Source organism: Eptatretus burgeri, chromosome 2 (assembly GCF_056783735.1).
Source record: "Eptatretus burgeri isolate ZD-2024b chromosome 2, Ebu_testis_v1, whole genome shotgun sequence".
Classification (NCBI taxonomy): domain Eukaryota; kingdom Metazoa; phylum Chordata; class Myxini; order Myxiniformes; family Myxinidae; genus Eptatretus; species Eptatretus burgeri.
In genome coordinates, this window is record NC_140962.1 from 36,759,580 (window position 1) to 36,783,759 (window position 24,180).

The 24,180-nt window shown below is 40.6% G+C and overlaps 1 long non-coding RNA gene across 1 annotated transcript in view; it reads right to left on the reverse strand.

The window, feature by feature from the left end:
* Positions 1-24,180, reverse strand: part of LOC147031813 (uncharacterized) — a 92,514-nt gene that overhangs the window by 7,910 nt on the left and 60,424 nt on the right. Inside the window, exon 2 of the long non-coding RNA XR_015051881.1 lies at positions 2,017-2,087. This is a non-coding gene — a long non-coding RNA (uncharacterized LOC147031813). The remainder of the gene's footprint in view (positions 1-2,016; positions 2,088-24,180) is intronic.

The following is a 24,180-nucleotide window of genomic DNA, read 5'->3' on the forward strand; positions in this document are numbered from 1 at the left end:
TCAATTTTTTTATACAGTGGTAGAAAAGACAGCCAACCAACAAATATAACTAAACTCTACTCCACCAATTTGCAATCTTTGTGAGCAACAATCTTTGTTAGCAACAACTAACAAAGAACAGACTTCACCTCAAGTGATGTTGAGTTTGTGGCCGACAAATTTCCTCAAGGATGTAAAAATGAATACTCCTTTACACAGTGATATGTTGATGCAGTACGCTGTGATTAGTCATCATGAAAGCAATCATAAAGTACCAAACCTTCATATAAGGATGTGTTTTTTTACGTTATATTTTTATCCCGGTCTGCCGTTTGTATTTTCATTGAAAATTTTCGGTGATAAATCAAACATTGTTGTCAATATTGTTGAATCTGTTGTTTCATGCAGCCTCGGCCTTCTCAGATAGCCGGAGCTTCGTCGTCTGTCGTTTCCGTTTTAAGGTTGTTTTGTTGTCCTGTTTCTCTTTTCTTCTTTTTCCCCAAAATTTTGTCCTTTCTCACTTTTCAACATCATCATATTCCCCCTCGCTTCTAAAAAAAAAAAAATAAACCCCATAAACTTTCACTCGGACAAGATCTACCTGTACTTCCTGCACATCTCTTATTTTCCTCCATCATTTTGTCAATATCTTCATTGAAGAAAACGTTTCTTCCTTATTCTTTTTAAAGATTTTGAAAACGTATTAAAATGCTTCAATGCACTTACTTCTATGGCATCGGCATGACACATGTTCTTCTTCACCATGATCCTTTCTTCCTCTTCTTCTTCTTCTTCTTCTTCTTCTTCTTCTTCTTCGGAATGCATGCATTGACACAAATATGGCATTTCTACCAACCTTGAGAAGTTCAGCATGGATGCGACAGATCCCAGGAGGAGAAGGAGGAAGAGATTGGGACCATATTCTGTGCAGAGTGTTGGTGCTGCCGAAGCAGTCTCCTTTGCTATTGGGCACAATCCTGGATGGGTCGCCACTCCGACACAGTATACCAGAAAGCTGGCACTCATTTTGCCGACCTCGGAAGGATGACAGGCCGAGTTAACCCCACCTGGTATTAGTGAAACAGCTGAGCAGGATTTTAACTCGGGACCCTAGGATCCAAAGCACGCCACCCTAACCATTAAGCCAACACCAGGCATGATCCCAGGAGCTTTATCCCCTTTCAACTGGTTTACCGCAGCCTGTGTTTCCACAAACAAAGATGGTTCACCGTTGATTAGATGGTCAGCAATCAGAAAAGTTCAACCCCTGATGTCCAACTCAACAGCTGATGGCTCAGCCTGGTACAACCGCTCAAAGTAACCATTCAGACTCCTCTGTCAAGAGCCCACCACCCTTTGCTCCAAATGCGATATACCGAGGGACAGGCTTGGCGGAACGCAATGCACATATTACTCTGTAAACAGAACGCGAATCAGTTGACCACAGGTGATGCTCTACCACTTCACAGATTCTTCACACATAGGCCTCATTGTCTGACCTCAGTACGCATACAGTTTTACGCCTCAACTCCCTGAACAGCTGAGCTCTGCCATTAAGCCTGGGTCGACAATTCTCGTATCTCGTATCCAATGGTATCCAGTCTCCCTTGGAAGATAAAGTTCGTCTTCGCCCTACGGTGAGTTCCAAGACATCCACTGGCAACATCAAGGATGGTGGGCTTGAAGGCAATCCACAACTCTTCACGATTCCCCAAAGTACCCAAACCCCACAAAACCCCACTCATCCTGTTTGCAAACTATTCAGCTACCCTCTCATCCTTGAGCTTGTCAGCATCCATCCGAGGCTGGGATGGTACCATTCTCCCGGATTTAAGCTGCAACTTCATAGTTGCTACCACAAGCTTGTGGTCCGTATTGAGTAACTGAACATGCCGTTAGACCCTGCAGTTCTGGATCATCCTCCAGCAACCATCAATGAGCGCATGGTCAATCTCATTTGCCACACCACCAGCATTGGAATACCAAGTCCAGCAATGAAAGAAAGAAAATTTTCACAAAGAAAATGAAAGATCTTACCCAAAAGCACATCAGCACTCTTAGCCAGTCAACGAATCCTCATTCGAGATCCAGCAGGTGCCTCAATCATTCTGGGGAAAACGAGATAAGTAAGAGTGAAAGCCAGATAAAGAGAAGACAGGGTGTATTGGTGGCCCCTCACTCACCTGAAGCAAGTGGGGGTTTATGTTGTTCCCAACGTGAAAAGAGGAGGGGTAGAAAGAAGAGGATAGAGGATGTGGCACGCAGTGTAGGGAGAGGTGCAGGCGAATGCTTGAAATGCTTTAGAGGAAATTGTGATATGCGAGTCAGTAACCCAGCCATGGATGGGATGAGGGCTTATTGTTGAGTACTCTCATGCTTTAAAAGTGAATGAATTAGATGGAGGGAAAGCCAGAGATAGTATGTGTAAATCAGTGCGTTTGCCCATCACATCCAGGGAATCTCTGCAGCGTGCTAGTTCTCCGCTGCACCGCCCCACCAGCTTGTTCATTCTCACAGGTTCAGCATCGCAAATTCGTCCTGGACCACTTTCTCCATATGTGCACAAGCCTCAATCTCTTGGATTCACGTGTTTATGACCGCCCTGAGAGGGGCGTGGTCTTGCGACCAACCAGCACCAGGCTGAATTTTGACTGCAGCTTGAGCTTCATGAGCGCTGCCTCCTCAGTGGTCTGCTCTTGTCGCTATGCGATGGCCATTGGCTGAGCCCAGCTCCTGCCGTGGTGCTGACTCGGCGGGGAATTGGACGTCGACTTCGCCACTGGAGGCTCATCCATCTGCTGACACTGCAGCCCACGCTGTGCTATGATGTGCTTGATTTCACTCGAATTGCAATCCTGTACTGGCCCGTGCTATCAGATGATGTTCCTTGTGGATGTGATTTGTAATGTTGTTTTTGCAGTGTTGGTTGTAATGTTGAGTGTTGCAAGGTGTGCAAGGATGTTGCAGTAGAGGTGCGGAGAGAGAGAGAGAGAGAGAGAGAGAGAGAGAGAGAGAGAGAGAGAGAGAGAGAGAGAGAGAGAGAGAGAGCGAGAGAGAGAGAGAGAGAGAGAGAGAGAGAGAGAGAGAGAGAGAGAGAGAGAGAGAGAGAGAGAGAGAATGAATGAATAAGGAAAAAAAAACAGAAAAAAAGTATCATTTCTACTAAAAGAAAATACATGTACATCTCAGTCCCAAGGCCCAAATGCATGGTTATAGAGTAAACCGATGCACTTACACCACAAGGTCAAAATGTATGGTCATACAAAAGGCCACTTTTCTCCATTGAGAAATGCCTTTTATAAAAAAGAAAGTTAAAAAACCCAAACATTATGAGAAAGTGAAACAAGAAATATACTGCTTGACTGCATGTCATGAGATGTGACAGTCCTTCGATCGATCAACCCACAACGACAGCCATAAGTCTTCCGACCAATAGTTTATTCAGCAAACCAAATACTGCATGACACACAAAGCAACTCAGTACACTCCTTGTCCTTACTCTCTCCTTGCCATTTCTATTCACAGAGAGAAAACCTTTGCAAAGGTTCTTCCTTTAAAGAATCTTGTATTTTCCAAGCAATCATAAGTTCAGAAGTGACAGAAAATTCTCGCATCTTGGCATTTATTTGATACTAGTTGAAGGCTAACCCCAACTTCTTCTCTTTTTGTAGAATATATATATATTTTTTTGCAAAATTGAAGCTCATGAAAGAGCAACTATTATATTATATAGCTCACCTCCGAAATCATTACACAATTATATAATACTTGCAGATAATCCATTGCCACCAAGCTGTTGTAAGGGAATTTGTACCCAATAGAGTGTGGAATAGTGAGAGAGTTTGCTAGGAATGTCCTTTGACAGCATAATAGGCACTATTAATACTGCTAAGGTTTATCGGTGAACTATATGGACAAAAAGGGACTTATGCATTGGGCAAGAGTAACTGAATAGTTTGTGGGGTTTTTGGGATTTTTTTTTAACTTCTGGTAGGTGTGCAAACCAGCGACTCTGAGCTGATACACCACCTGCATGTGCAATCTAGCCACAAAAAAAGCATGTTACTCCAAATTGCATTGATATTGATATTTGTTGACCTCTCTGTGCACTGTCCAGACCCAAGAGCTCTTAAATGAGCCACCATGCAGCATTTATACATGCTGTAATTACAGCTTTTACCCTGTTCAGACACAATCGTGGAACTTGCATTTATATAGGTACGAGCAGATAACCTGGCTGTTGTAAAGAAATTTGTTTCCAACAAAATGGAATATTTAGGGAGTTTGACAGGAATGTCCTTTGACAGCATAATAACAGGGACCTGTGGAAATTCCATGTAATTTAAAATGTGACTCCTCAACCCCTTTCTTCTTGAAGTCCATATCTCACCCCCCCCAACCCCAATCCCACATCCATGTGCCCTTCCAAACTCCAAGTGTGCATCCCACCCCTCCTCACAACTCCAAGTATGCATCCCCCCTCCAAACTCCAAGTCAATATCCCTGCACCCCTTCCAACTCCAAGTCTGCATCCCTCCCCAATCCCAAATCCAATTTCACATTCCTCCCCCCATCTCAACATCAATTCCACACCCCCTCACAACTCCAATACTACATCCCTCCCCCTCCCAACTCCAATTCCACATCCGTGTGCCCTTCCAAACTCCAAGTGCGCATCCCACCCCCTCCCAACTCCAAGTCCATATCCCTGCACCCCTACCAACTCCAATGCCACATCCCTTCCCCCATCCCAACTCCCATTCCACATCCCTCCCCCTCCTAACTCCAATTCCACATCCCTCCCCCTCCCAACTCCAATTCCACATCCCTCCCCCCATCCCAACTCCCATTCCACATCCCTCCCCCCTCCTCACTCCAATTCCACATCCCTCCCCCTCCCAACTCCAATTTCACATCCCTCCCCCCATCCCAACTCCCATTCCACATCCCTCCCCCTCCTAACTCCAATTCCACATCCCTCCCCCTCCCAATTCCAAATCCCTCCCAACTCCAATTCCACATCCCTCCCCCTCCCAACTCCAATTCCACATCCCTCCCCCTCCCAATTCCAATTCCACATCCCTCCCAACTCCAATTCTACATCCCCCCCTCCCAACTACAATTCCAATTCCACATCCCTCCCAACTCCACATAATAGTCACGAACTGTTAAGACTGCTGAGATTTCTCGGTGAAGTAAATCGACAAAAAATGTATTATTCGTTGAACGAAATTGATGAAATAATTTGTGGTTGTATTATGTTTTACTTTTGGTGTGCATGCAAACCAGCCACACTGACATTATACACCACCCGCGAAACTTCATGCTTCCACTCACACAAGGAATTGATTGTCAGAGCATTCTTTTGTAAGCCTCACACATGAATAAAAAAAACAAATTGGAAGCATCAGTAAGGAGCCGTGGGTTCGGTTTACAAGGGAATTCAAATTAGTTTGTTATTTTTTGCAATGATTCTCCTTTGACAGCATAATAGTCACCAGCTGGAAAGACGAGTAAGGCTTTTGGACAAAATTAATTGACGGAAATGTAATTATACGGTGACAGAATTGACTGAATAGTTTGTGTTTATGTCTATATATTTTTTTTACTTCCGGTGGGTGAGTAAACCAACGACTGAGCATACACACCACGTGTGCTACAAAAATGAATAAAACCTGAAATCGCATGAATATCGATAGTTTTGGACCACTGCATGCACTGTCTGGACCCAAGAACTTTTAATTGAGGTACAATTCAGCATCGTACATGCTGTGATTGTGGCATCCACCCCGTTCAGACACAATCAGGCAACTTGCATTTAGAGATAGATCGATAGATAGATAGCTATAGAATGTAGATATAGATTACCAGCACGTTTTGTGTCAAACATTCCACGTACCAGTGATAACCTCCCACTCGATCCATACATCACCCAACAGATCACACAAAGAATGTATGACTGTACATTGCAAGAGCGTAAATTATTTATTTGCAGAACCAAACAAGCCATTACTTATTGAACTCGTGTTCATAGAACACAATACCCCACATAGTGTTCAAGTATAAACTTCAATTTTAATATAACAATAACATTAAAGATCATTAAAATAAATTCTGGAAGCTCAGCACTGTTTAAGCTGTCTTATACACCACTCTTATATACCACCCTACAGAGACATGACAGAAGTAAATAGACACCATGATTTTAAAATAATTTATTTATTTAACATTTGAAAAACATTTAATCCATTTTTAGCAGAGAGCTATAGCAATACCCCCGGCGTGAGAGTGAGCGTCAGCGTCAGCATAAGCGTGAAGATGTTAAAGTTTTTGGTGCAAGTTATTTTTTCCTTTCTAATGTTTTTATCTACCACACTATTTTTTATACGCCCAATATATATATATATATATATATATATATATATATATATATATATATATATATATATATATATATATATATATATATATATATATATCGGGGCGTATTATGTGATACCGGTTGTCCGTCCGTCCATCTGTCTGTCTGTCCGTCCGTCCGCACTCTAACCTAACTCCCAAAGTTTTCAACTTTCACGTTTCATATTTGGTACATAGGTACAGACTGTGGAGACGGTGTGTCGCGACATACGTTCATCATCTAAAGTGGTTGCCATGGCAACAAGGATGCTGTTTTCCATCCGTTCATGTCCACACTCGAACTCCCAAAGTTTTCTACTTTCATGTTTCATATCTGGTACATCGGTACAGACTGTGGAGACGGTGTGTCGCTACATACGTTCGTCATCTAAAGTGGTTGCCATGGCAGCCAGGATGCTGTTTTCCATGTAGTAGCACAATTCTGTATATACCTTCTTGTTCGGGCGTATATTGTGCTCACTTACGCTCTTGTTACTGATTACAATATACAAATACATATATTGCTTTAAAATTATTTGGATCAGACTTCACTGCAATGCTTTATAAAAAATATTAATTATTAGACGATTCTTTTAAAAACGATAAATGTATAAACAGGCGAGCATTGGGTGGCTTTGACACCAACTCTGGTAATACATACACTAGTACTTGGTAGACTTGCCATTTGCAGATTCCAATGCTTTTACTCTTTCAGGCATAGAACTAACGAGTTCCAAAATTTTCTCTTGTGGGATTTCTGCCCAGGCTTCATGAAAAAGGTTTTGCAATTCTGCCCGTGATGTTGGTTTCTTGGACTTTTTCCACACAGATCGATGCAATATGACCCAGAGATTGACTTGGCCATGGAAGTCGCTTGATCCCATTTCTGTCCTGCCATTCTTTGTTCTTTTTTGCAGTGTGGCATGGAGCTCCATCTTCCATGAGCAGAGTGTTGTTTTTGACCATCTGACCAGTGGAGAAGATGGGGAGAAGTTCATCCTCAAGGATAGAAATGTATGTCATAGTGCTGATGTTGCCAACACTTCACAAGCTCTGGCTGACCAGCACTCCAGATTGGTCCCCACACCATCACTGAAAAACCACCATGTTTGACAGTTCGCTGCAATCAGTTCAAAGAGAACTCTTGACTCGGAAGTCTCCGGACCCATATGCGTCCACTGTCAGAAAATTGAGAAAATTGTGACTCACCTGAAAAAAATGACAGTTTGCCAAAACTCCAAGGGTCTGGTGGCCATCTCATCAGCTCACTTCTTTCTCCTTTGAATGTTAGCTGGTGTAAGAAAAGGTTTTCTCCCAGCTGCTCTCCCATAGTAGCCCAGTTGATGAAGGTACCACACAGCAGTTCTTGAGCTAACTTGGACATCCTTTGCAACATCTGCTGCCTTGCAACAGGCAGTTTTCTCAATGGACTGCTTGACAGCTCAAAGACATCTTTCTGAGGGCCCAGGTCGACCAGAACGGGAGGCTGTGGATTCCTTGCCTTCACTAGTGAATTGCACAACCACCCGATTGACCATAGAAAGTGGAATGCCAACATTCTGAGCTCTCTGGCGCTGGCTGACTCCACCTTCTGATTGGCCAACAATTCGTCCTCTTTGAAAATCGCAAAGGTCGTGTGTTCCCTGGGTTCGAGGCATTGATAATAATCGTCGTATAAGACCGAGGAACTCGTTTCTGCAAATAAATAGTTGAATATTAGTTCAAATCACTGAGTAAAACTTGCTTAAAACAGATGAAATGAAGACATTTAAGGTGTCCATTTACTTCTGTCACGTCTCTGTATTTGAAATATGCACATACTGCTAAACTGGACGTTCTTGGAAGTGCCAACAAGGCAATGTGTTCTGCAGTGTTCACGTATATCATTCAATAAAAAAAATAAAGATCGTAAAAGTCGTATAAATAAATTAATTCCGGAATTTACCACCGTTGAAGCAGTGTCTAATTACACCAACTGCCGCCGCCGTTACACCAACCACACCTCTTTATCATCGAACCAGTGCTGGATTAACCATTAGGCAGACAAGGCACGTGCCTTAGGGCCAGCCAAAAATTCGGGCCAAACATTTTTTTCACATTAAATATTTGTCTTTTTTGTATTAAATATTTTGTTCTTGAATCAGTTCATCTTTTGTCTGGGGTCCATTTCCATGAGCCCGAGATCTAATTTAAATTTTTCAGGCCATTCTCTAAAATTTCAAAATGTGCCTTCGGGCCAGCCGAGGCTTAATCCGGCACTGCATCTAACACGTTACATTAGTTATTTGTGCTTGCTGTAATTGCCATTTATGACATCCTTAAAAACAGTAAGTTTCCTTTTTGAAATGATTTTCAATTTTGTTTGACTGCCAGACAGGCAGAGTAAATTTTTTTTATCTCACTCCTCTCTGTACATGTGAGATTGGGACAAATTCATAGACAAAGTACTGTAAAACTGCAGGTTGACTTTCCGATTCGTGTTCAAAATATAACATTCAATTTAAAAACGTTGTTCCTCAATCATAAGCTGGTGTTTACACAGACAGAAAGCCGGACAGAGATGAACCAATTGCTTAACTCAGATTTTCACTTTGCATATGTGGGGTAACAACTACAACAACACTTGGCAGAGTACATAGTCTTGCCTCGCATGCTCATTCTGAACAACAAAAAAATAGTTAACTGAACACACTACTATTATGGCCCACTGCTATTGTGGCTCATATGCATGTATCATCCACGCACTCTATTAAGTCACATACATTGCCATTATCTGAAGCTTTATTGATTGATTATTAGGATGTTTAATGACAACTTTTGTGCACATTAAGGCTAAATTCCGACAATGAGATGATTTTTAAAAAAATTCAAACTATATTCCCGATAGCTGGTTAATCATATGTATGGAGTTTCGTATCGATGTGTGAAGTGGTTCTGAAGAAGATTTTTTTACGTTTTTATTTTCAATTCAAAAAGTCGGGCCACAATACCATTTGACCGATGACATCATAAATTTAATTCTTCACTCACACCGGGTCGTAGATCAGACATATGAAGTTTCAGATCTTTTGGATAAGGTACAATTATGGCTGGACCACTTCACCGATGGCATCGTTATCAATCTATATTCCCCATGCGGAGTTGATGACACATGCCAAGTTTCCATTTTTTTCGTTGAGCGGTTTTGGAGAAAATGTCCAATTTTTTTTTGCTGTAATCCAATATAGCTGCCATATCATGTCACCTATGACCTCAGAGTTATCAATGAAATGTTCTCCATGGGGAGTCCCTCCTATGTTTAAAGTTTTACTTCGGATCAGACAAGCAGTTCCAGAGATTAAAAAAAAATTTAAGCGACAAACGATAATATATAGATGTGGGCACACAGATACACAGACAGACAGACAGACAGACAGACAGACAGACATGGGCATTACAAAAGTCTCACACCCCCTCCAGGGAGAAACTAATCACACATTTTTTGTCAACATTCATCGAAAATCCAAGGAGGAGTTTGTGGATAAATCACCTGCAGGACAAGGACATTGAGACATTAAGAGACATCAGTGTACTTTTACATAACTGCAAGACATTAATGGACAATGCACAAATCCATATAGTGTATTGGACTTGAACATAGATTCCCAGAATTATGATCCATGGCTTCAGATGGGATGCCAAACAAGCCAACTCATTTGTTTTATTTTTCTTCTTCCAATAATAATATAAGCAATTCTTTTGCAAAAGTAGGACACAGCACTTTTCAAACAGTAAGTGACAAACAAAATCTTCATGACGCTAAACCTTCAGGTGAAAACCAATTTCCAATTTAACAAAAGCATGCACAAATCCCTTAAAGGTCAACAAAACGCTGAAGTCCTGTCGCTGGACTCCAGAAAGCTTTTTCCTCCAAAAAAAAAAAAAAACAGCAAGCTTGGGCTCAAACAGAAAAAAAAAATTGGCAAGTCAGCGTTTGAGACCCCGAGGAGAAGCGAGAACACAAAACATAAAGGCAAAAGGAAAAGCAGAGACGTCATTTCTGAATGAGATTTTACAACATGAGGAAACAGTAACAACCTTTCCACATCCGATGTTGGTGTGAGAAATGTCTTCAAAATCATTACAAAGGGGGCAATAACATATTGATGGCATTGTGATGACAGGGTTGGTGGGGGTGGGGGCATGGGGATTTATTCTTGTGTGTAATTCTTCAAACAGAAGTGGGGGTGATGGGTATTCGGGCTATTGTGCATTGTTTATAAGGAAGTGAAGTGATGGAGCAAAGGAGTAGTGGTGTGAGCAGTGGTGTGTGTACAATGGTCAATTTATGAACCATTTTGCAATCCATTTCCCGAATTTTTCTCTATATTTTAAAGTGTTTATTTCAATTTACTGAAAAAACACACACACACACACCGTTATTTTCATACAAAAAAACCCCAGCTTCACGACAATTATAACATTATTGAACAGTAATGGCTAAAATAGTTGTCCAACTAAAGTAAGCACTTTAGGACTTTGTAAGTGAGTGACCGATTTTCTGACTGCCGAGATTGCGGGAGATTCCAATAATCTTAAAGACCTTGGTTTCCACAGCGTCAAGCTGAGCAAGAGATGAGGCAGGGGAGACACCCCTTAGGGGAGAGCAGTACTCCAAGCCGTGGATGAAGGCCTTGTAGGTGGATAGGGGTTCCGGTGTGCCAAGGAACGACTTTGTATGATGGAGGATGCCCATTCAGCAGCTGGCTTTGGAGGACAACTTTGAAATGTGGTTTGCCCAAGAAAGATCATGGCTGATAGTGAGACCCAGAAGTTTGAATGAACGAACTTCCTCGAGATGATTGTTCAGAAAGTAGATAGGATGATTTGCCAGACAGTCCTTTTGGAGAGAGATAGTGAGAGTGTGACATTTGTCAGGATTGAAAGACATATTCCAAGTGTTTGACCAGCTTGTTATTTCCCCCCCCCCCCCCCCCCAAGGTCTGAAGAGAGAGAAGAGGCTGCAGCCTGCCTGTCTCAACAATGAGGGATGTCATAGCAGAGGGTGGAGTCATCAGCAAATAGATAAAGAGGATTTCCCAGAAGAAAGAGAATTTTTTTGCCAATCACAAAGTCCTGAAAAAAAGTCTGAAGTGTCAATTTTCGACTTTCGCCAGTGATGTCACGCCTTGAAGCCATATTGATCCGAATGGCGGTACTACAGAGAAACAGTGCATGAGACCTTGGAGTCCGATACTGATTCCAGTGATTAGCAACTCTGAAAGTTCACAGGATGTTGAAACTGAACAGTGGGATCTTGAAGGAATGGTTGGAGACAAAATTATTAATGGAAACACTTTCAGGGGGGGATTGTGGAGCCGAATCGTTTTGAGCCTTGTGCGAGCAATTCAGAGGAAGAAGGCGGAAGTGCTCGTGAAGATGAAAACGCTGGTCACGTGATCACTTCAGCTCAATAGAGTTTGATTTTCCATTCAATGGGCAGTTTATAAGGGAGATATTTTGTATTAATTGATAAATCGGTTTGTACAGTATATTACTTGAGCAGAAATACCCATCATCGCCCGACAGCCGACACCACAGACAAAATTGGTGATGAATGCTTTGTCCAACCGGCACAGGCTGACCAGGTGTCATCCCGTAACATACAGCATGTATGTTACGGGATGGTGGTGGGGATTGTGGGGGTGATTGTTGATGGGGGTTTTGTGGGGGGGTGGTGGATTGAGCGAAGAGAGGGAAACCTGAAAGTTTTAGCATCCTTGGTAAAATCTGCTCCAAGGAGTAGATGATGCATAATACTTTCTCTACAACAACAACAAGCATTTTAAGGCCATTTTCCCTGTTAAAGTGGGGTTTGGCTGCATAATACTTTCTCTCCATTATAAATAGATGGTGGTTCAATTGATTTGCAGAAATTTGTGTTGATAATAGATAAGTATTTTCAGGTGCTCTTGTGGTAACTGCCGGGCAATAGCAACAGGTGTTTGATTCACCGCTAAAATCGCCCGTGTACATACACTGATGAGCCAAAACATTATGACCACCTGCCTAATATGCTGTTGGTCCTTGTGTGCCTCCAAAACAGGGCCGACCCACCGAGGCATGGACTCTACAAGACCCGTGAAGGTGTCCTGTGGTATCTGGCGCCAAAACAATAGCAGCAGATCCTTGAAGTCCTGTAAGTTGCGAGGTGTAGCCGCCATGGATCGGACTTGTCGGTCCAGCACATCCCACAGATGCTCAATCGGATTGAGATCTGGAGAATTTGGAGGCCAGGGCAACACCGTGAACACTTCATCATGTTCCTCAAACCATTCCCAAGCAATGTGTGCAGTGTGGCAGGGCGCATTATCCTGCTGAAAGAGGCCACTGCCATCAGGAAATACCATTGCCATGAAGGGGTGTACCTGGTCTGCAACGATGTTTCAGTAGGTGACACAAGTCAAACTGACGTCCACATGAATGGCCGGACCCAGGGTTTCCCAGCAGAACATTAGCCAGAGCATCACACTCCCTCCACCGCCTTGTCATCTTCCCACAGTGCATCCTGGTGCCATCACTTCCCCAGGTAAATGGCACACACGTACACGGCCATCCAGGTGATCTAAAAGAAAACGTGACTCATCGGACCAGGCGACCTTCTTCCACTGCTCCAAGTTCCAGTTCTGACACTTGCATGCCCATTGTAGGCGCTTTCGATGGTGGACAGGGGTCATCATGGGCACTCTGACCGGTCTGCGGCTGCACAGCCCCATACGCAGCAGGGTGCGATGCACTGTGGATTGTGACACATTCCTCCAGTGACCACCATTATAATTTTCTTTGACTTGTGCCACAGTAGACCTTCTGTCAGTTCAGACCAGACGGGATAGCTTTCATTGCCCTTGCACATCGATGAGCCTTGGGCGCCCAACACCCTGTCACCGGTTTGTGGTTTGTCCCTCCTCGGACCACAGTCGGTAGGAACTCACCACGGCTGACCGGGAGCACCCCACAAGTCTTGCTGTTTCAGAGATGCTCTGACCCAGTTGTCTGGCCAAAACAATTTGGCCCTTGTCAAAGTCGCTCAGGTTCTCCTGCCCATTTCTCCTGCATCCAACACATCCACTTCAAGAACGGACTGTTCACTTGCTGCCGAATATATCCCACCCCTTGACAGGTGTCATTGTAACAAGATAATCAATGATATTCATTTCACCTGTCAGTGGTCATAATGTTTTGGCTCATTAGTGCATATACTGGTACGTGGGGAGATGGTGTTACAGTTTCAAGTGACAGCTGTTTTTTTCCACTTAATCATGGGGATGGTATGCTCTCTCAATCATGGCAGATAACCACAAGATTTAGTCATCTCTGTTGTTTCATAATAGTGCTCTGTAAAACGTTCTGAGCATAAAAGCAAACATTTTGTAGGCCCAATCCACAAACGGGTATTTCGGACAACCCTCATCCAATTTCTGGCAAACTTATCGTGGTTCGACCATTGGTGTAGCATGAAACCATCTCGGTTTATATTACTACACAAGCACCAAGGACGCATCAACACGGCATATTTGTAGAAAATCGAAAATTATTCACCATTTGAGTTACCTCATGTTTCATTATTCTCCCGTTTTGATTTATTTCCACTATAAACATTTGATTTCTGTTTATTAAACCCCTATTTCTTAACTTTGCTTGTGTTGTCTATTTGTTGTGGATTTGAGAATAAACCCGTGTGCCTCCGTCCTCACCACCTACCAATCCCGCGCCATGAATCTCCAAGGATCATGTGTTCGCCTCCAAAGAAAACTGTTTGGCTATCCGTTCAGGCTGGTGTTAACGGGGTGTTAACCGCCCCGTCCATGACAATTGGGTTGGGGTAATTAATTTAAGCACCTGGACATGACAATATCTTTATTGAGCAGCGATGAAATGATAAACCTCTCTTAACGTTCTGGTCTGAGCTATCCCCTATACTCCCCATTGTTTTCAATGTTAAATTAATTATTAATTATTTAACAATGTAATTATTTGACTCAATACATCACAGATATTTTATCAAACACATTAGTGATTTTTTTTTAATTTTCACACTCCAAGAAATCATTTTATTTTAAAAGCACTCTCTGTCTGAGAACGATGCCAACAAGCCACTGTTAGACAATGAACAGGATGTTCTGGGTGTTGAGCAGCGCATATCCTCTGGGAATGGGTTGAATCTTTGCCAAGACATCCTGCCACACATAACCCCAGCTTGCCTTTGACTTTTGACTCAGCTTTGAAGCACTTTTATTTCTCACTTGATACATTTTGATGTGAAATTAATGATACAATGCTTGGTGTTGTGAAACATTGGCCGACAAGTGCGGGAATGTTTGGAGTTGCCCGAGCTCGCCGAAACAAATCACATCTATCACCATTAAATCAAACACCCTTTGAACCACCATTTATATCAGCGAGAGAAAAGAGGCAGATTAAAAAAAAAAAATCTTTTGTCTCCTTCAAGAATGAAGTTTGATGAATTGGCTTGGGATGACTTTGGACGACCTTCAATAAACAGTGCTAATCTGCCCCTCCAAATTGATGCATTGTACTCGAACCTCACCAATGTTGAGAAAATAGTATTGGAGATACGAAAAGAGTTCTGCTTTGATGGCTCACAATACGAGACCTACCTTGGAGACTTTGCTGATGGGTTCTATCTTGGAGAAATTGTTTACAGGTTCTACATTGGTGAATCTGCTTATGGGTTCCACTTCTTCAAACTTAAAAGACCTGAAACTTCATTCACAAGACAGAACTGGAAGAAAAGAAGAAGAAAAAAACACTTTGTTGAGTTGAAAGACTCATTCACTTGTATTCCCTTGGAATTATTGAACTGAAAATGTGTGTGTGTGTACATATATATATATATATATATATATATATATATATATATATATATATATATATATATATATATATATATAGATATCTTCTTCTTCTTCTTTCGGCCTCTCCCGTTAGGGGTCGCCACAGCGGATCATCCGTATGATCCGCATAGTGATTTGGCACATGTTTTACGCCGGATGCCCTTCCTGACGCAACCCTGGTCGCCTCTTACGACACAGGGATCTGGTACACCTATTTTAACCAGGGTATACACCGGCCCAGTATACTGGTACTCATTTCGCCGACCTCGGAAGGATGACAGGCTGAGTCAACCCCCTGGTGTATTAATTCAGTGGCCCAACGGGGCTTGAACTCAGGACCTTTTGGATCCCAAGCCACTGCCCTAACCACTGCGCCAACACCAGGCTCATATATATATATATATATATATATATATATATATATATATATATATATACATATATATATATATATATACATATATATATATACATACATATACATTTCAAATTCCTATTATTCAAAATTACAAAATTTAAGCATCACAAAGCACCAATAGAGGAACCACAAAAGCACTCTTCAAAGTTGGGGATTATAAGAAGAATTTAGAGATGAAATCCCACAATCAAAACGCCTCCAATGGGCTTTCTTTTTGTAATGGTTGAAGAGGAGTTAAGTATAGGTCACTCCTTCCACTTTATAGAAAAATAGGGACAGAAGTGAAAGATCAACTACTGAAGATTATGTTAAGGCCACCTTACGTCATTTTATTATAAATCTGAAGAAACGACTCTTGTTTTTCTTCTTTCGAAGATTGAGGGTCATGGAAATATGAGGTTGCAGAGGTTAAAACGGCAATGAAATGCCATTAGGCCAGTGGGGCAACAGTTGTACACAATAAGCAAGGATATGACCAAACAAACCGGAAAAGCGGAGATGGAGTAGGTGGCGGGACACGGTAACCTGCAAGTATGAGGGGTGAATTAGAAAGGATTAATGGGGGTTAAAACGATTGTGGGTTAGGATGAAGGATGACATGAGATGGTGGTGCACCACCTACTTGAAGCCCTGGAGGAAATTTGGGATAGAACAGCCTCGGCAATCAGTTTCGTACATGGGAAAAGTGAGGAACAAATGAGATGAGATAGGCAGCAAGCCTGGACTTTAGAAGTTTAATCAGGAGGGAGTTCATGGAAGAAAGTGTGCATCCTAGAGTTTCTGAGGAGGATTCGAGGGCTGAAAAGGTAGAGGGAGCTAGAATGGAGGAGAGATAGTTAAAAAAAAAGAGAAAAAAAAAAAGAAAGGGCACCGACCTGATGGCAATGTGACAGGAACAGACCTTGTGCTTCATCCTCATTGCGAGAGATGCCAATAATGTTGAGAGTTTTAAGTTTTACAATCTACAGAATCCAGTGGAGACAAATGTGATGCTGGGGCCCCAGCAGATAGGGGAGAGCAGTAATCTATTGAGCTCCAGTAAAGGCCTTGGAGGCTGTGAGTAGTTCTTATTTTTCAAGGAAATACTTGGAAAGACAAAGGATGCCCAGTTTGTGACTGGATTTGGATACCAGCTTTGCTCTATAGTCAGCTAAGGAGAGAGGTCGTGGATGATGGTGAGGCCGGGAAGTTTCAGAGAATGATTGGATATAATCCCTCATGGAGCAGCTTGCCAGCTCAACTCAACTCCTGGGAATCCTCTCTGCTGATTATCAGCCAAGAGCCTAAAGTGATGATTTTGGTGTTTCCAGTGACTGAAAGATTTCTCTGCTCGAGTGGTGGTTTGGTTCTTTTGTTTCTTGTCATCTGATTGTTTTTGTCTTCCTTCTTGTGGATTTTTTTTTCTTTATTTCTCTCCCGCCCTGCTTTGTTGGCATCAGCGATCAGTTAGGAGGGGACATTTTTTGTTTTTATCATCTTGTTGTGTGTCCCCCCCCCCACCCCCTTTGTGTGTGTTTTTAATTATTTGAACTGGTTTTTAATCAAGTTAATTTGGACTGATTCTTCGCAATACCACATCAAATTGCATCAAAGGGAGGTGGCATAATCTCCCATATCCCTATTCGGATAATTATTAGGATGGACTGAGGATGTGTTTATGGCAAGCAGTCCAAGATGTGTTGCAGATGCGATCAACTTGGCCACTCAAATACTGGATATATGTTCATAAGTACCACACCCAATGTGATCAACTCGGACATGTGAAGGAGCACTTCATCAGTCAGATATAGTGCAATTGCTGTGGGCCAAAACACACACCTTCCATTCCTGCCCACAAAGCTATACTAACAAGATACATCATTCTGTGGGTGGGAGCAGAGGGGTGGTTATTGTGAGATACTAGCGTGGGTGCTGTGTTCTTCCCACTCCCTTCCCCCCACACCAAATTAACATAAGGAGGAAGAAGACGCTGAGGAGGAGAAGGTTGTGGAGGAGACAGACCCTCTGCCCTCAGAGATAGGTTCCACTAATGTGGAATTGTAGGTCATGGAGCCTTCCATGGGAGGGGGCTCTATAAGTGGAAACCCCTCGAGGTCAGATTTCTACTGTGGCTCCAGCACCGAGGCATATAAACAAAACCAAGGAAGAGGAGGCCTTCATGTCAGGCATAGGTTCTGCCATGGCCATGAGCAGCAGGGAGGAGCTCTCCACTGAGTAGATGAAGAAAATATGTGAATAGAGAGAGAGGAGGAGAGACAAAGCTGCACAGAGAACCCTTTTTCCATCTCCCCCTCCCCCCTCCTGGGAAAGGGGAAGAGGACCGAAAGGACAAATCGCCTGTGAAGTCAGAAAGACCACCCATGTCTGGTAGCCCATCTGAAGGAAGGATAGCATCTGCTTGGATTTGGAGTTGGGAATGTAGTAGGCAGCCACGGAAGGTGGTGGGGGAGGGGTAATCTCCCAAAGGAAGAAGGGAAGAAATCCTCTTCTGTTGCTTCTCCTTCCGCATCTTTCAAATTTGTACTTCTCCCGGATGCTATTGAGATAATGAGAATATAGAAGAGGCATTAGTAGGGTAAGAATACTGATTCTGGCTCACTTTTCCCCATGTAAATGAATGGGGGATTTTCAGCGATTTATATTTTTTTTCCCTAAAAATAAACCCCCCTTTTTATCCCAAGGTATATTTATTTGTCTCCCCTTTTAACTTGGAGGTTGAACCTCATTGAATTGAACACCTGGGGGTTGAACAGCTCACTCATTGAACCTATAAAGATTTGTTCATTCTCAAATTCCTTCAATAGTTTAATTTTCTTTGCACAATAATCCCCATCTAAAATATTAACAAACAAAACATTTGAATCTTTATATTTTTTAAGATACCCCATTTGTGCCATTACGAAATGATAAACTTCTCTTAATGCTCTTGTTTGACCACCTCCTGAGCCACAGGTTATTTTTTGTTAAGCCCCGCCCACTTTTCTTTAAGCCCCGCCCACTTTTTGTTAAGCCCCGCCCACTTTCCACAAAGGTATTCAATAAGCCCCGCCCACTTTGCTAAGCTCCGCCCACTTTTCATAAGGTATTTTTTTCTAAGCCACGCCCGCTTTTGCTAAGCCCCGCCCACTTTTGCTAAGCTCCGCCCACTTTTTCATAAGGTATTTTTCTAAGCCACGCCCACTTTTCCTAAGCCCCCCCCCACTTTTGCTAAGCTCCGCCCACTTTTCATAAGGTATTTTTTCTAAGCCACGCCCACTTTTCCTAAGCTCCGCCTACTTTTGCTAAGCCCCGCCCACTCTTACATCATTTCCAGTTCATCTCTGACTCACAAAGAAATCACTAGAAAATTACAGGATGTTATGGTTTTGAAAAAATTTCCCAATGAAGGCTTGCCTAGGCTTGCCCAGGGAATTTCCAAAGGAAACCACACCCACCAGTCTTTCTCTATAAAAGCTTCAAACCCAGGCTCCATTTTAAACATTTGTTCTTGCTGGCAATGGTGTTCTGTGTGCTTGTCTCAAACTCTCTGTCTTCTATGGAACTAAACCTTCAAGTTGATGAACTGGATTCAAACCTCTTATCTATTGAGGTAAGATTTTTTATTTTCCTATTTTCAAACTTTGATTGAAGCATACTCATTTAATAATTAAATAACTTAATTAATACATTATTATTTTCTCTCACAGGAAATTGTATCTGAAAATACTGCTTTTGCTACAACTTGGGGGAAATTGTTGGCTTGGTTGAAGACCTTGAGTGGGATGACTTTGGTGTTCCTTGGAACTCTCTGTCTTCTATGGAACTAAACCTTCAAGTTGATGAACTGGATTCAAACCTCTTATCTATTGAGGTAAGATTTTTTATTTTCCTATTTTCAAACTTTGATTGAAGCATACTCATTTAATAATTAAATAACTTAATTAATACATTATTATTTTCTCTCACAGGAAATTGTGTCTGAAATACGAAATGAAAATACTGCTTTTGCTACAACTTGGGGCGAAATTGTTGGCTTGGTTGAAGACCTTATGAGCGACCAAGACCCACAGAACGAGTTCGTCCTTGATGACCCAACCAAAGAGTTATACCTTGGAGACCAGCAAAATCCTGAAAAAGAGTTTTACAGCAATAGTACTCATTGTGAGTTATCAAGACAATACCCACTGAACAAGTTATACCTTGATGAGCCAGAATACAAGTTTTACCTTGGAGACTCACAAATTTTGAAAAAATCAGTAAATGAGTTCTGCCTTGATGGTTTAAATAACTACCTTGGAGACTCAGGAAAAGGGTTTTGCCAAGATGGTTCTAAATATGGGGCCTACCTTGGAGACTCACAAATTTTGAAAAATCAGTAAATGAGTTCTGCCTTGATGGTTTAAATAACTACCTTGGAGACTCAGGAAAAGGGTTCTGCCAAGATGGTTCTAAATATGGGGCCTACCTTGGAGACTCACAAATTTTGAAAAAATCAGTAAATGAGTTCTGCCTTGATGGTTTAAATAACTACCTTGGAGACTCAGGAAAAGGGTTCTGCCAAGATGGTTCTAAATATGGGGCCTACCTTGGAGACTCACAAATTTTGAAAAAATCAGTAAATGAGTTCTGCCTTGATGGTTTAAATAACTACCTTGGAGACTCAGGAAAAGGGTTCTGCCAAGATGGTTCTAAATATGGGTCCTACCTTGGAGACTCACAAATTTTGAAAAAATCAGTAAATGAGTTATCCTTAAGAGACTTTGTAAGTTGGTTTTACTTTGAATACTTGAAATGTGGGTTCTGGATTGATAACTCACAATGTGATACATATCTTGGAAACTCAACGGGAATGTGGTTATACCTTGAAGACTTGGAAAGTTGGGTTTATGTTGGACACTTGAAACTTTTTTGGGGGCTTTTATTTATTTATTTATTTATTTATTATTATTATTATTTTATTTATTTATATTTTGAAGACTTTTGGAGTTGCTATCACTCTTTGGGATCTAAACCTATCGATGTAGTTCTTTGTCGGATGGTGCTTGATGGGAGCAAGATCAAGAAAGTTCTGGGAAGAAAGTGCAGGCTTACTCCCCCTTTCTACGTCATCAAACCTGAAAGCCTTAAAAGACAGAATTGGAAGAAGAAAAAAAAACGTAAAAATATATATATATAGGTGGAAATCTCATTTTGAAAAAGACATTGTGTTGGGCGAGGATTGAGTTGGGGTTGAGATTTTGAATGTGAGGGTTGGGGTTGAGATTTTGAATGTGAGGGTTGGGACACACACACATACACATCAACAAACAAAAGTTAAGCCTTGACTATTCAGTTGAGGATTCTGTGTTTGGGGTTCACAGATCTAAGAACGTCCCCCTTGACACACATTATATACTGTTATACACCTCGGACTTGGCCCTCGAGTGTCCACAACGGTGTATAGTAGGAGGGAGTGAAGCGCCAACCTATTGCTCCCATTACACACACACACACAAACAAAAGTTAAACCTTGACTATTCAGTTGAGGATTCTGTGTTTGGGGTTCACAGATCTAAGAACGTCCCCCTTGACACACATTATATACTGTTATACACCTCGGACTTGGCCCTCGAGTGTCCACAAAGGTGTATTATCTGCTTAGTTTTGTCTTTTGTAATTCCTGTGAATAAAATGAACCTAAAATCTCTTCCCCTTCCAAATCATATATTTTATAAGTCCAAGGAACTGTATCTATTACATCAACAATTTTAAAAAGTTCTTTCGTCCATCGTTCAGTAAAACCCTTTTCAAAATGAGATTTCCACCTATATATTCTTACGATATCACCAACTTTGAACTTAGGTTTTCTGACATTAATCTCTTTTTCATATTTTAATTTTGTAAATGTTTCTGATGGCTTCATATTCGTTGACGTGTGAATCGTGTCATTATACTTATCCACAATATCCTGAATAAAAGATGACCATTGTTGTGAACCGAGTTGTGTGAATTTTTTATATAGTCTCTCTTTTTAAGGTACGATTAAAACGTTCAACAACAACTGCCTTCCCTTCATTAAAGGTACTGTATAATGTAATACTGTTATTTTTTAGAAAATTCATAAATGTCTTGTTATAAAACTCTCTACCCTCATCAGTCCACAATTTTTTAGGTTTCTCTTACTTTTATTAAATATCTGTTGAAAAGCTAACATAAGAGTATTACCTGTTTTGTTTTTTAAAGGGACAACCCACGCATATCTACTCCTCAAATCAATAACGGTTAAAGCATACTTGTACCCCTTATCATTATTGAGTTCAATCAAATCAGCAGACCAGATATAATCAACTTCCTTGGAATAAACTTTCCTTCTCTGAAACTTTGTGAATATTGGTTTATGTAATTCATCAGCTAATTGCTCTTCAGTCTTAATGACATCATTAGAGCCTATAAGTTTTTTGAATTTCCAAGTCCAAGTTTCAATTTAGCACTAATCATCTTCTTCACGATGAACCTATCAACTTTTTCTCTCAAGGTTGGATTTTGTATCAGAGACAAATTATATAACATTTCTCTATCGGCTTCATGCTTTTCTTCCAACGTTGTGGTATTCCCATAATCAATATCGTGTCTCATGCACACTTCATCAACTCTATTGATTGGTTTACTCCAGGATTTAGGATTGTCTACCTCATCTAATCTTTTATCCAAGTTTGTGCCTGGACCACAGAAAGAATACCCTGGAAGATGTAATTCCCCTGGTATTCCAGTAGTTGTAAATTTACTTCCTGATAAAAACTTTTGTATATCTCCTCCTAGTTTGTTTGGAGATAAAAAAAAAAAATTTTTTGAACCACACACCGAACATATTCCTTTTTGTATAACCCTGTTATTTTTACTTTTAATATATGAAATATTTTTAGTATTAGTTTTCTTTTTACATTTGAGACAATAACTCATTTATTTATGTGAAAAAATTTCTGCAGAGTGCAAAACCTTTTTAGTTTCCAACATGCACATTTGAATCTTAATTTTTAAAACATAAAGAATCCTTAGAAATGCCTTCACTCTCTCCTCCATTTATTTAAGAAAAAACTTGAATTAAAATACATGTCTTCTCGATGTCGATAGTCTTGTCGAAAGTATTGCAAATAGACTTTTTAATTCTTTGTATTCCTCCCTGGTGAGATAAGTTAATTTCTTTAATACCTCTATTCTTTTTTGAATCTCACTGGTTTCCATATTTTGATATGTATTCATTCTCTCTCTTTCCTCCCTCTCTCTCTTCTCTCTTTCCTCCTTCTCTCTCTCCTCCTTTTCCTCCTCTTCCCTCTCTTCTTCAACTCCTTCCTCATCCCTTACTATACTTGAATCGTTTACACCCCATAGAATATTATACATATATTCATCAGGATTTCTTGTTATTCCTGTATCCAAAATAATTTTTTTTACAACAGGATACCAATAAAATTTCTTTTGAATTTCTAAAAGAGCCTTACCTTTTCTTAACCTTATAATTTTTTCATTATTTAACATTCTAATTAAATCTAAAGTTGTTGGTTTATCAACATCAGCATAATGCCAATCTTTTATTGAAAATACCTCATTCTTATGTTGTAGAACATATTTATTAAAATACCGAATACCCTTTTCTTGAAGGTATGCTTGAACACAGAAATGATAATTTTCTTGAAGCCTTCTTGCTGTCATTTATGTATTAGAAATATATGTTAGAATAATATTATGGCACGAAACACCTCCCCATCTTCCCATAGTTAAATCATTTTGTATTTCCTTACTTATTATATATAATCCTGTTTTTTCTGTTTTCATGAGATAAACAAGGGCAAAACCATTATTATATTTACCCTTATTAAATTCTTTTATTTGTTGTTTACTAATCGTGGCTCCACAAAACTCATTCTCGATACCAAGTGGATAATATTCTTCCTTACGAGACTGATTTAATTGTTCCAGGTCTTCGAGGTTAATTTTAAATGACCAATTATACCCTAAATCATTCATATCATACCCCCATTGTTCTATTCTCATACAAACGATACGCCCTTCTTTATAAAAATTTATTTTAATTCGAACTGTGAATTCTGTATGACCTGGAGATAATATCAACACTTCTGTATCTTTAGAATACACAGCCGTTTTATTTAAGTATATATATTGTGATAAATCGCTTAATCTCACCAAGTCATTCGCGTCAGTCGGGCTTGGATAATTTTTTAATTTATAAGCATTTTTCATGTTAATATTTTTGTTTATATTATATTTATATCGTTCAGCCTGTGCCTTTGTGTAATAATTTGATAAATCAATATCCAGTTCTTGAGATACACCAAAGATAGAACCATCTTTACCAACATAAGTCATTTATATTAGATTAAAAATAATATCATAAAATTTTTTATTTTTGTTGAGTTGAAATAACACATATAGACATAATTGACCACAACACTTGGAATTTAATTCTTGGACTTGAAATGTTTGATAAACACCATTCTGTAAGAATTTTATGAC